The sequence below is a fragment of the Neovison vison genome, chromosome 1 (genome assembly GCF_020171115.1).
Source record: "Neovison vison isolate M4711 chromosome 1, ASM_NN_V1, whole genome shotgun sequence".
In the NCBI taxonomy this organism is placed as follows: Eukaryota; Metazoa; Chordata; class Mammalia; order Carnivora; family Mustelidae; genus Neogale; species Neogale vison.
The window spans coordinates 201,709,255-201,721,061 of NC_058091.1; the positions used below are offsets into that span (position 1 = coordinate 201,709,255).

General features: G+C 37.3%; 1 non-coding gene across 1 annotated transcript; it reads left to right on the top strand.

The window, feature by feature from the left end:
* The first annotated feature begins 1,293 nt into the window (after positions 1–1,293).
* Positions 1,294–1,400, top strand: LOC122897612. The gene has a single exon (XR_006382569.1). It is a non-coding gene; the product is annotated as a U6 spliceosomal RNA (small nuclear RNA).
* The last annotated feature ends 10,407 nt before the right edge of the window (positions 1,401–11,807 follow it).

Here is an 11,807-nt window from a genome sequence, read left to right on the forward strand (position 1 = left end):
TCAATGGACTAAGAGGATCAGTCCAAGAGGCCTCATATCTGAGTAATTGTAGAAAGGGAGATAAGCAGAAATGGAAAGAAGAAAATAATCAAATAAGTAAATCAAGAACATTTGCCATTAAAAGATAAGAGTTTCTACATTAAAAGGGACTGCACCAAGTGCCCAGAGCAAAGATTTCTAAATATTTCAGTGCTTTTGGGAGGGCAGGAAGGAAGGGCAATTTTGGGCCATATTTCTGGATAATACATTTATATTGCTGCTTCTTGATTTTGCAGAATTAGACATTACCTACGGACTTCCAAACATGGTAGATGTAGATTTAGTATTGCTTTGCCATTACCCCTCCGTATGTCTCTCTCTTATTATCCTCACACATCCACCTCATATAGTTATACCGCAATTTTGGTTAAATCAGTTTTCAATATTTACATTGTTATGACAATGTACAACTATTCACAGTGGAGCCATGTAATATTTAATGACTTTTTTCCCCTTCTGCACGGTCTTTTGTTTCCTTAATCTTTGTTTCTTTACTTGCGAAACTGCAAAGTTCACTCTGACCCATTTCAGATAGAGAGATTCAAACAGTCATGAAGAAACAGTCCTGAATAGTCAGGACTGAACTCACAACCCTGAGATCAAAACCTGGGGTGAGATCAAGAGTTGGATGCTTAACCTACTGAGCCACCCAGGTGCCCCACAAACATGTTTTTACTCAGTTCAGCTGATTTTGTAAATGTTATTTAATATTATGTATTATTTAGTATTATTTATTGATATTATATATTATATTAATATAAATATTAATTACTTAATATTATTTTTATGAGTCTTGTGAATCTACACAACCTATTAAGTGAGGCAACCAGTGACTATATGAATTAGTGTTTAGGTTATTCTATCACTATGTGAGACTTTATCCAAACAATTTTGGTCTCTCTCTCTTTTTTTTCCCTTTTGGGGCAGAGGGAGATGAAGAGGAAGAATCTTAAGCAGGCTCCAGGCCCAGTGCAAGGCCTGACCTGGGCTTACTCTCATGACCCTGAGAGCATGACTTGAGCCGAAATCAAGAGTCGACACTTAACCGACTGAGCTATCCAGGTGCCCCACAAACAATTTTGGTTTCTAAGGAGCCAAGACATCTTCATTTTCCCTTCTTTTTTGGTAATATACATCTTTTAGCAAATTAAAAGTTCTTAGCTGTACATCAAATTTTTTGCACTATAATAGGATCAAGAGTGTTAACTGAAGAAAAAAAAAAAGTACCAGCAGAATTTCAAAAGTAATGAACAGGTGCTTGCTTCAGCACCACAGATACTAAAATTGGAACAATACAGAGAAGATTAGCATGGCCCCTGCACAAGGATGACACAAAAATTCATGAAATGTTCTCTGTAAAAATAAAAATATATATAAATAAAATGAACAGCTCCACAGTTCAGATACCCTCTTAATAGTGTTTTCCACCAATCCTTAGTGTTACCATATTTATATTTGTTTTATGATTCTTTTATTGGTCTCTCTGCAGTGTGGCTATATTTATCTAAGCTTACAACTAAAAATGTTCATGATGCATTTATCTATCAGTCTTATGAGGACTATGATGACCACTTTTAGTTTATGAAAATACAACCTTGCCATTTGCAAATAATGATGATGACAATAGTTAACAGTAAGTCTCAAAAAGCTTTACGAGTTAGACACTATGATTATTACCAGTATACTGATGAGGACACTGAAAAAGAAGATTTAGAAACTTACTTAAGGCAATACTATTAGGTAAGAAGCCAGCTGGTCTGAACCCAAAGTCTACACAAGGTAATAAACTGTAAGACAGCATCGGTAGGGGTGTGACAGCCTGTCTACTTCTAATAATACCTGAAAAATAAGGACACCAAGATGCACTTGGTACAGCGTATAGAACAAGCCAAGAGGTCTACAATTTGACAGAAAAGGTCATGTTGTGGTGATTTGTCAGTGAAAGAGGCAACTTGAGTCCACCTGCTTAGTACTGTAAGTATGATAAACTATAAGTAAGTTGGTAGGGATCGGAGCCCCCCCACCCCATGGAGAACACTTCTTACAAATCTGGAGGAAGAGACTGTTCTATTAGTGTGCTGTCACTCATTCTCTTCTGCCCTACCACCTGCCCTCCCTACTTTTACTGTTTAAAAAAAGTTTTCTTAAAATATTTTATCATAATACGCATGAAGTATGCAAAAGATACAGAGAATAACAAAACATGCATGTACCCATTGTTCAACTCCTAAGTTCTAACATTTTGCCCTATTGGCAACTTTTTGGGGTCATTTAAATTCTGTGACAGGTTGGAGTTTAAAGAGTATATAGAACATAACTGTATGGCTGAAAGAATAATAACATGCATACTTAGATACCTTCCAGCAAACCTGAAAAATAAAGCATTACTCCTACCTTAACAGCCCCTCTTTGTTTGCCTCTCAAATGCTGACAGTTTGAGCAAATATAATTCCAAGTTGAAATAACTTTACCACAGAATTTGAAGGCACTATTCCATTCCCGTTTGGTGTCCAAGGTTGCTGTTCAGACATCTTATGCCATTCTGCTTCTCTGGCCTTTGTGTCTTAACCTGCTTTTCACCCTCTATAGAAGCTCTTCACCCTTGGTGCTTTGAAATTTTACAATGATGTATCTTGTTGTGAGTTTATTTTTATCTGTGTGTTGAGCATGCTATGAGGTTTTCAATCTGGAAATTCCTGAAATTCTGCTCTATGAAATACTATTTTATTACCTTTTTGCTGTTTGTCTACATTCCCTACTCTTACTTAAATTTTGGATATGGTGGGCTGGTGTCTTAAGTTCCTTTTATTTTCTCTTATTTTTTTATCTCTTTGCCTTTTTGCTCTACTTTCTAGAATTAGGGTTTTTATTAATTCTACCTTTAAGTCCTTCTAATTTCTGTTATGTTTATAATTTTCAGTGGCTTCTGTGAGATAATATATGGTCTCTGTCCCTGGTTCCTGGCACAGAACTGCTTAGGAAACTGATAAGGGCACCAGGAGCATCTTTTGTTCTAATGAGGTGACTCTAGGGGGGGCTGCTGGATGCCAAGCCTAGATCAGAAGTTTGAAATTTTCAGTCCTACCCCCACGTTCCAAGAGATGGGAGGAAAGCTGGAAATGGAGTTAATAACTGATCATGTCTACATGAAGAAGCCTCCATAAAATCCCAGTAATATGGGGGTACAGAACACTTACAGGTTGCTGAATATATCCATACCAGGAAAGTGATGTACCCCAAAATTACACAGGGAAAGAAGCTCTTGCTTGCAAAACCCTCCCAGAACTACTACTACGTATCTCTTTATCTATATCCTCTATCATATCCTTTAACAAACCTATAAACATGTCTCCCTGAGTTCCGGAAGCTGCTCTAGCAAAATAACCAAACCTGAGGGAAGGTCATGGGAACCACTGATTTGTAGCCAAATCTGACCAAAACTGTAGGTAAACTGGGGACCCACTACTTGTGATTAGCATCTGAAAGCAGGGTGGGGGTCAGTCCTGTGGGACTGAGCCTGTTACCTGTGGAATCTGATACTCTCTCCATGTAGATAGTATCAGAATGGAGTTAAAACTACAGGACACCCAATTGGTGTAATGGAGAATTGTTCGGTTTGGGGGGAATCAGCACACATCTAGCGACCAGAAGTCTCAAAAGTGACACAAAAGAAGTGCTCTGTGTGAGTGGTAAAGGAGAACGGCTCAGAAGGGGAAAACTGGGTTCTTTTTCTTACACAGCTCCTTTTTCCTGTCCTTTAAATAAAGGATCATATCCTTTTACGGCTGCACTTATTTATTGCTCTGATTGTATAAAATGACCTAAAAACGTATTTTTCTCCTTTTGTGTGGTCTGGTTTCTTGAGAATGCTTTTTTCTGTTTCTTTGTTTTAGGTCTGTTTCTGATATTCCTCAAAACCTCATAGTGATCCCTGGCTGCTAGCTCTCATTTAACAATGACATGTTAAAAAGACATTTGGAGTTCCACATCCATGCATGGGCTTACTGACCACAAGCTTACTTCAAGGTGTTTTCGTTAAACCATTTCATGGGGGAACTGCTAGTATCTGTGCCTACGGATGCTTGTGAGTAAATGGAAGATCCCCCAGGGAGAGAGTCTTCCTTTCTCCTTCCTTGCCAGTAAAACCTGATTGCTAACGTTTCACAGCCAGGAGGCTGATGGAGGAACCGTGGTATCTCCACAGCCAGTATGTACACATTTCATTTAACTGGTTCTGTTTTCACTGCGGTAGCTAGCTCGGCTCTCAACTATGCCCTGAGACCTCCAGCCAAGAAACACTGTGTTCCGCCCTTCTGAGGGCTACACCTCCAGTGCTCTGCTGAAGGAGAAAAATGGCAATCCCCTGGCAATATGAGTTACAGGCTTTGGGTATCTAATTCTTCAACACTGAGTCAATTCTCCTTTTTTAGGTCCAACTTTATTCCCATTTCCAAAATTCTCAGATACTGACACGGCCAAGCTTTTGGTGGGATCTGAGGTATATACTGGGTTGTTTTTTCTACTTTCTCTACTGTCGTTTTAGAGTAGGAAGCTTCTTGAGTTCTGCTAAGTCCATCTAGTTTCAGATTCCTTGTCAGACTTCTCATTCTTTTTGTTTTTGTTAACAAACCTTTGTTTTTGTTCTTGATCTACAGTTTAACTATGACAAGTTTAGGGATGGATTTCACTTATCTTGCTTATGTATCTGACTGTGAAGATTTGTATCTTTTATAGTACTAGCAAATACTTTCAGCTGTAAATATTTGTATCTACTACTAGCAGTTTTAATGTACATATCACTGTGCAGAATTCTGGAAAATTTTCTTCAATCATCCAGCCTACTCATTCATTCTTCAGCTGTGTCTATAAACTGCTTTTAAATTGTAGGTAGAGTTTCTAATTTTTAATTATTCTATATCTTATTTCTAGAATTTCTATTTAGTTCCTTAAAAATAATTTATTTATTTATAAATAAATTTAAATTTATTTAAACATATTAAACATGCTTATTATCATATACTCCATAGCCTATAATTTCAGTATCTATGGCCTTTCATTTTTGTGGTGAGGATACTCTGTTTTCTTGTTTTTGTTTCTCCTACTCATAGTGGCTTGTTTTGTACTATGTTTTGAGATTTTTCATTCTGTATTCCTATTCCTTGGAAATGTATTTGTGAGAATTCTTTGAGACTTGGATTTAAAACACCTGCATTTTTCTATCCATTCTACCAAGGAATACTGCCAATCCATTTCCACATTAATGTAAAATGTTTAGTTTGGGCATATACAGAGTATCAATTCTGACCCTAAACTATCCTGAGGTTAAATATCATCAAGACTTCCTACCCTCACCCAGAGTTAATGCAAAGGGAGCCAGGTTTCTTTACTATTTCCTTTTTTCTTAGTTATCCCATTGAGAGACTTTTGCTGTTGTTGAGGGAAGGTCTTAAGAATTTCTATACTGAATGGTCCTCAAGTTTATCTTTTACCACTTACAGTAAGCTATTAAATCTGAAACTGTTGACCCGCTAGAATTAGATCATGATCTGCCATGCACTTCCCCACAGAGGGGAGGAAATTAACTGCCTTGTTCCGTAACATGGCCCTCTTCCGTAGTTCACATTATCATGAATCCGATCACCTGAGTTGTAAGCAAATCAGAGATGATCTCTAACCTTAAAAAGCTTTATGTCAAAGACATATAAAATATTTAAAAACACACAAAAATACACAAAGAAATTACAGGAACTATGGCAGTGTACCCAGCCTGGCTGTCCTCGTTTACCCCTCAGCTGCACGCTGACGAAACATTCACTCCCTGCTTGGCAGCTGGAGCATTTTTAGCAGCCACAGAGTCCAGACATGCACACATTTAGCTCCTCAATGCTGCTCCTGATTGACAGCCCCCAAAATGGAAATCTCTGGAAATTTGGTCATTTAGAGTCTAAAGCAAAGTATATTGTTCCCTTTTCAGCCAATGTTAGTCAAGTGCATTCCTCTACCACACAGCCTGAAAATTGCATGGTGCTATAAGCATGGATTTTTCCACTGAAAGAGGAAATCCTACCTCTAATGTTAGTCTCTTTCTCAATGATCCCAAGTGCTAGGGAACAGGACTGCCATCTTTGGAAACACAGTACCATAGTGAGCTGCTACAGAAAACAACCTTACAAAGGAGCTGAACTTCTTAGAGGAAAGGGGGGCATCAATTTTTTGTTTTTCTTCCCTTTCTTGATACAACTTAGCAGAGAAACACAAATTTGTCGGTGTGGATCTCTTGGCCAATGTGGTTATATATACACCACAAAATCACCCAAACTCTCTCCCTCTTCTCTTTCCCTGGAACAATTTTGCACCTCCAATTCTAATGGGAATTCAATTCCCATTCTAATGGGAATTCAATCTTCCAGCAACAACAACATCATCCATACAACAACATCCAAGTTGTATATACAACTTGATAAGGTGAGTTTATCATTTACATGAAAATGCAAAAGGCCAACTGTAAGACACAGATGGAGAAAAGATAATAGTTCTACTAGAAATCAACTATAATGTAAGAAGTGGGAACCTTCAAAACATCAACATTCATGAAACACATAAAAAGAGAACATTCAATGGACATTTCATACTATACTCTAAATATGGGGGAAGGCTCTAGAAAACAGAATCTGAAATATATGTGGTTTTCCAGCAGATGCTTACAAACTGCTTTGAATTTATAGTATTTAAAAAAAAAAAAAATCTGCGTTTCAGTTCTAACTAGTCACATGTCCCAAGCTTGCTTTCTTTCCCTGTGTAAGATGGGGATCATTCCAATAAGCCTAGAATCACTAAACATCTTTAAAATGAAAAGTATTATTATTACTATTAAGCTCAGATCCTTTGAGATAAGACCAATAAGAGTTTTAAACTAGCGACTTTGATACAAAAAAAAAAAAAATTCTTGCTAATCTGTGAGAAAAATCATCTAAAAATCTGGGGGGTGATGGGCCAATATAATTAAATGAAGACCTTTTTCCCACTTTTCAGATAATTTTAGGGGAGATCTATAGATGGAAATAATGAAATATATTAATGCCTGTCTAAAAATCTGATGAAACACCACAGATATTCAGTTTTGGCCTACCTCTGATTCATAGTTCAAATAATTAATAGTTTAAATGAAAGTTATCTTGTAAATTTCTGTTAAAGTATGATAATGGCTTATCAAACGTTTTCTGACTAGTTTCTTCATTGCCAGCTCAGCATATGCAACATTCTGTCTGCGCTGTCTGCATGCTGCTATCAGTGATGCTTACTCAAAGGCCACAGTCAAGCATTTCTTCTCTGCCAAGCATGTACAGGGGCTACAACCTGAAAGTCACACATATCTGTGCAATGACAGAAAACTGTGTGATTTCATGTGTAATTTATAAAATGAACTTTAATGTATTATGTAATATTTTGGAAGTTTAAAATGTTGCTATTTCTGTTAACACTTGTTACTGGGGATTTTGTATTAAATTTCAAAATAGCTCAGTTCGAGTTATGTTCAAGACAAACAGACTTTGTCCTTCAACAATGAAAACAACCCAATGTCGTTATAATTAAATATTGCTATGTTTATAATACTTTTGATGTTAATCATGTGCTGGCCAGCTGACAGTCAACTGGCTATTATATCCGTGCAGGGATGCCAAGAACAAAATTTCATAAAGCCTTTACCTCTCAATGAAAAGTAATAGCTTTTTGTTGTTGTTGTTGTTTTTTAAAGATTAATTAAGAAAGGATGGGGGAGTAGAATGTAAACACCAGGAATCTGTTGTTCAAATAAACATTTCTTCTTTTCTTTGAGGTGTAAAATTATCATTAATAACCATTACTGTTGATACTAAGGAAGACTGCGTCTTGGGACTGTCTTGTTTAGAAACTAGGTCCCAGATTCATTTATCTTATGTCCAGTATTCTCAATGATAACCTAAAAAGCTGTGAAACAGTTAAACAAGAGTTTTAACAGGTCAAATTTGATGTGCCTTCCTGTGGATAGAGGTCTGTTTTGTCAGTGGATGCCAGACGCGGCACAACCTGATTCATGAGAACCAACCACAAGCATGTGTTCGTAACTCCACCGTCAATGATGTCACGGTGATAGTTCAAAATCGGCTACAGTAGGACTACTTATACCACAAAAATGGGACTACGCTGTAAGTCAGGTCTTTTTACTCTAAAAAGCCAGCTATAAAACCTTTTCCAGCATATCACTATTTAGGCCAATGGGTAAGGAAGGGGCGCGGGGTGGGGGGGGGGAGTGGGAAGGAAATATGATTTACAGAAAGGCAATGGAATTTGGAAGGGGAGTTCAGAGTTTGCTAGTCAGAGTTAGAATTGGAAAATATTCTTCAAAGTGTCATGTATGTGAAGAGTATTTTCATCTTTTGTGAGATCAATTAGTTTTGGAAAATTTGGAAGCAGCCTACTAGGAATTTTAAGTTATAGGAAGTCTGGCAACATCTAGTGCATTTATAAAAGGGATATGTAATAAAATCAAATGAGTAGCTGATCAAGTATCTTGGTTCTAGCCTGCTCCAGGTTATCCTAATTTGAAACAGAAAGAGTCTTCCCTAGAACCTCAGCCAAGCCTGGATATGAAGGGTCAAAAGACCTTCAAATGTAGGACATGAGTTGGAAAGTAAACGCATATACACAGGCAAGGACCAGGTTATTATATTCTTTACTTTGCAGAGCCAATTTAAGCCAGTTTCCAGTTAAAAGCAACAAAAACAAAGTTCTAAGATGTTATAAATTGACCCAGTTGACGTCCACAGTGGAACTTTACAAAGAAAAATTTGCTGTTATTATAGTTCATCTTCAGTATGTAATTTGATGGATGATATACAAAATATAGAAAGTTATTCTGAATATTATATGAGCCCATAGGGCATCTTACCTACTATAATTATCTACAATAAACAGATATATACTCAAATATATGAGCCCACTATGATATCCAGATGAGAAGGGGGCCTATTCTTAGAACTACCAATTTGTTATTGATCAATACGCTGTGTATCATCTTCCTTGGGTTATTTTTTTTTCCATGTACTCCATATTAACACTATGTATTTTTTTCACTGTTCTTATACTATCTATATCCATCCACTGTGATGTGTGGGCCTATGAGGGCAAGGGCCTTTTCTGTCTGTTCATGACTTTATCTCCACTGCTATGTCCTATCTCTGACCAGCACATGATAGATAATGAATATTTGCTGAATAAATGAATGAACTGATTGGCAGAGAAGGTGCAATGACTGAAAGTTTTCAGGATTCTACTTGAGATTTCACTGTAACCAAATGTGTTATTAAAAAAAAAAGTTTGGGGGTGCCTGGGTGGCTCAGTGGGTTAAGGCCTCTGCCTTCGGCTCGGGTCATGATCCCAGGGTCCTGGGATTGAGCCCCGCATCACATCGGGCTCTCTGCTCAGTAGGGAGCCTGCTTCTCTTCCTCTCTCTGCCTGCCTCTCTGCCTACTTGTGATCTCTGTCAAATAAATAAATAAAATCTTAAAAAAAAAAGTTTGTAACTCATTTAGTAAGCATTAAAAGAGTGTTTCAGATATGTTATAACTTAGTATAAATAATTAAGAAAACATCCTGCTAGCAGTTTAGCTAATAAAAAACGGTAACTTCCTTCAGAGTCAAATGAGGTTGCCATTAACCAACCTGACTTTAAGGAGTAACTCAGGCATGCCTAAAAGTCCCAGAGAAGAGACCTTTCAACAGTGCAATGAACTAAGATGGTTTTTTTCCCTGTTTTAGAAATCCACATTCTTTTTGAGAATTTGTTTTAGAATATTTAAAAGTGGTCACGGGGAATTTATCTTCCCATACAGGTATACTTTTATTTTCAACTTTTCATATTTATTTATTTCTATATTATAAATGGAATGCAAGAAATCTTTTTTTTTTTAATTTATTTTGAAGATGTATTTATTTGACAGAGAGGGAGAGTGCAAGCTGGGGCACAGAGAGAGAATCCCAAGCAGACTCCCTGCTGAGCGTGAAGCCCAATGTGGGGCTCAATCCCAGGGCCCTGAGATCATGACCTGAACCAAAATCAAAAGTTTGATACCTAACAACTGAGCCACCCAGGTGCCCCCAAGAAATCATTTTAGATCCACTGTAGAAATAAGAGAAAATCAACTACCTACACAGCAGATACAGGCTGAACAGCCAACTCAGAAGAATTCAATAATCCAAATTTACAGTATATGATTCTAAAAGCCATTAGAAAATTGTCTGGTTTTTTTCTTTGGTTTCAATTAAATAAAGCTACACTTCTTTTTCTCATATGATGTTTTAAAAATTGAATTACCTTGGAGGAGGGAGGTGGTAAGTTGCTGAATTATTAACAAAAAGTCTCTTTCTGATAGTCTGCTAGTGAGTTCCTTGGAGGGCAATGGCTTTGTTGTCCATAACATCTAACATGAATCTGAGATCATAATCAGTTCTCAATAAATATTTATGCAATGAACACTGCATAACTGATTTAATAATGAATCGCCTTTTCAACTAAGGCTATAAGCTTTAAATTCAGAGCTAGACTACTTATTTTGGTCCCTAAAATTCATTTTCTTTATTGATCACCCTTTATTCTCTGTTAACTCTGAGAGAAATTCAGTATCTGGAGCCAACAAAGGAAACAGAAATGCACAAAATAGTATTTTTAATACATGAGTCCATGTGACCTTTAAGAAGAATCCAAACTCAATTGGCTGAAAAGTTTTCTGTGGGCAAAGCATTTTCCCAAGGTCAGAAGAGTTCAAAGAACACAGCAAACTTTAAGGAACACGCCAGTGCATTTTGTGAAAGTTGTTTTTGTGTGTGTGCAAAGACAATGTTTGGCTGGTCATTCTGGTCTCCAGATGGTCACAGGATGCAGCCAGTAATGACCACGGAACATCCTGAAACAGATTGTTAGTTTAATGGAGCAACATAGTCTCTCATCTGTCTGCTAGTTAGAGAGAACTGGTTAAAAATGCTGACTGTTCTCTATCATTCCTAGTACCATCCCAGGTTAAGTGACTATTGTTTTTCAGCTGCATTACTGTAATGACTTTCTAACTAGTTGCCTCTTCAATAATCTTGCTTCCCTAAAATCTATTTATACTGCAGCCTTGGAGATCCCTTTAAATTTAGATCTTGCTACTTCCAGCCTTAGAGAAATTCTTGGCTTCCCATGGTAGTGTTTTGGCTTTTTTTGTTTTTGTTTTTGTTTTTTTTAACGTAGCCCTCAAGGTCCTGCCTGATTAAGACTTTACCTTCTTGCACTGTTTTTTTTTAATGCCACTGTCCCTGTGACTTCGTGCTCTACTACACTGAGCCCTCATGGTCCCTCAAAGGCCCCATGTTCCTTTCTTATGTTAGGGCTTTCTTCCCCTGTGTTCTTCCCTCTCCCTGAAACATGCTTCTTACCAATTCAGTACTACACATACTATTCTAGACATTTCTTTAAGTGTTAGGAGGCAGCTGTAAGTGGTTACGATTTCTAGGCCAGGCTGGTAATGCTTCACAACAGAGGCAATTCTCAAATTTGAAGATGGGTTAAGTATTCCTAGGCAGAAAGTACAACAAAAGTGTAATCTCAAAAGAGGGAAGAGAATAAAAATATAGAGGCAAGAAACCATTTGGCAAATAAGCAGCAATGACATTTATTAAGGAAAGAGAGACTGGGGATGAAGTTTTGAGAGAAGGGATCTCTGCTTAGGACACATTGAGCTTGCTTGATC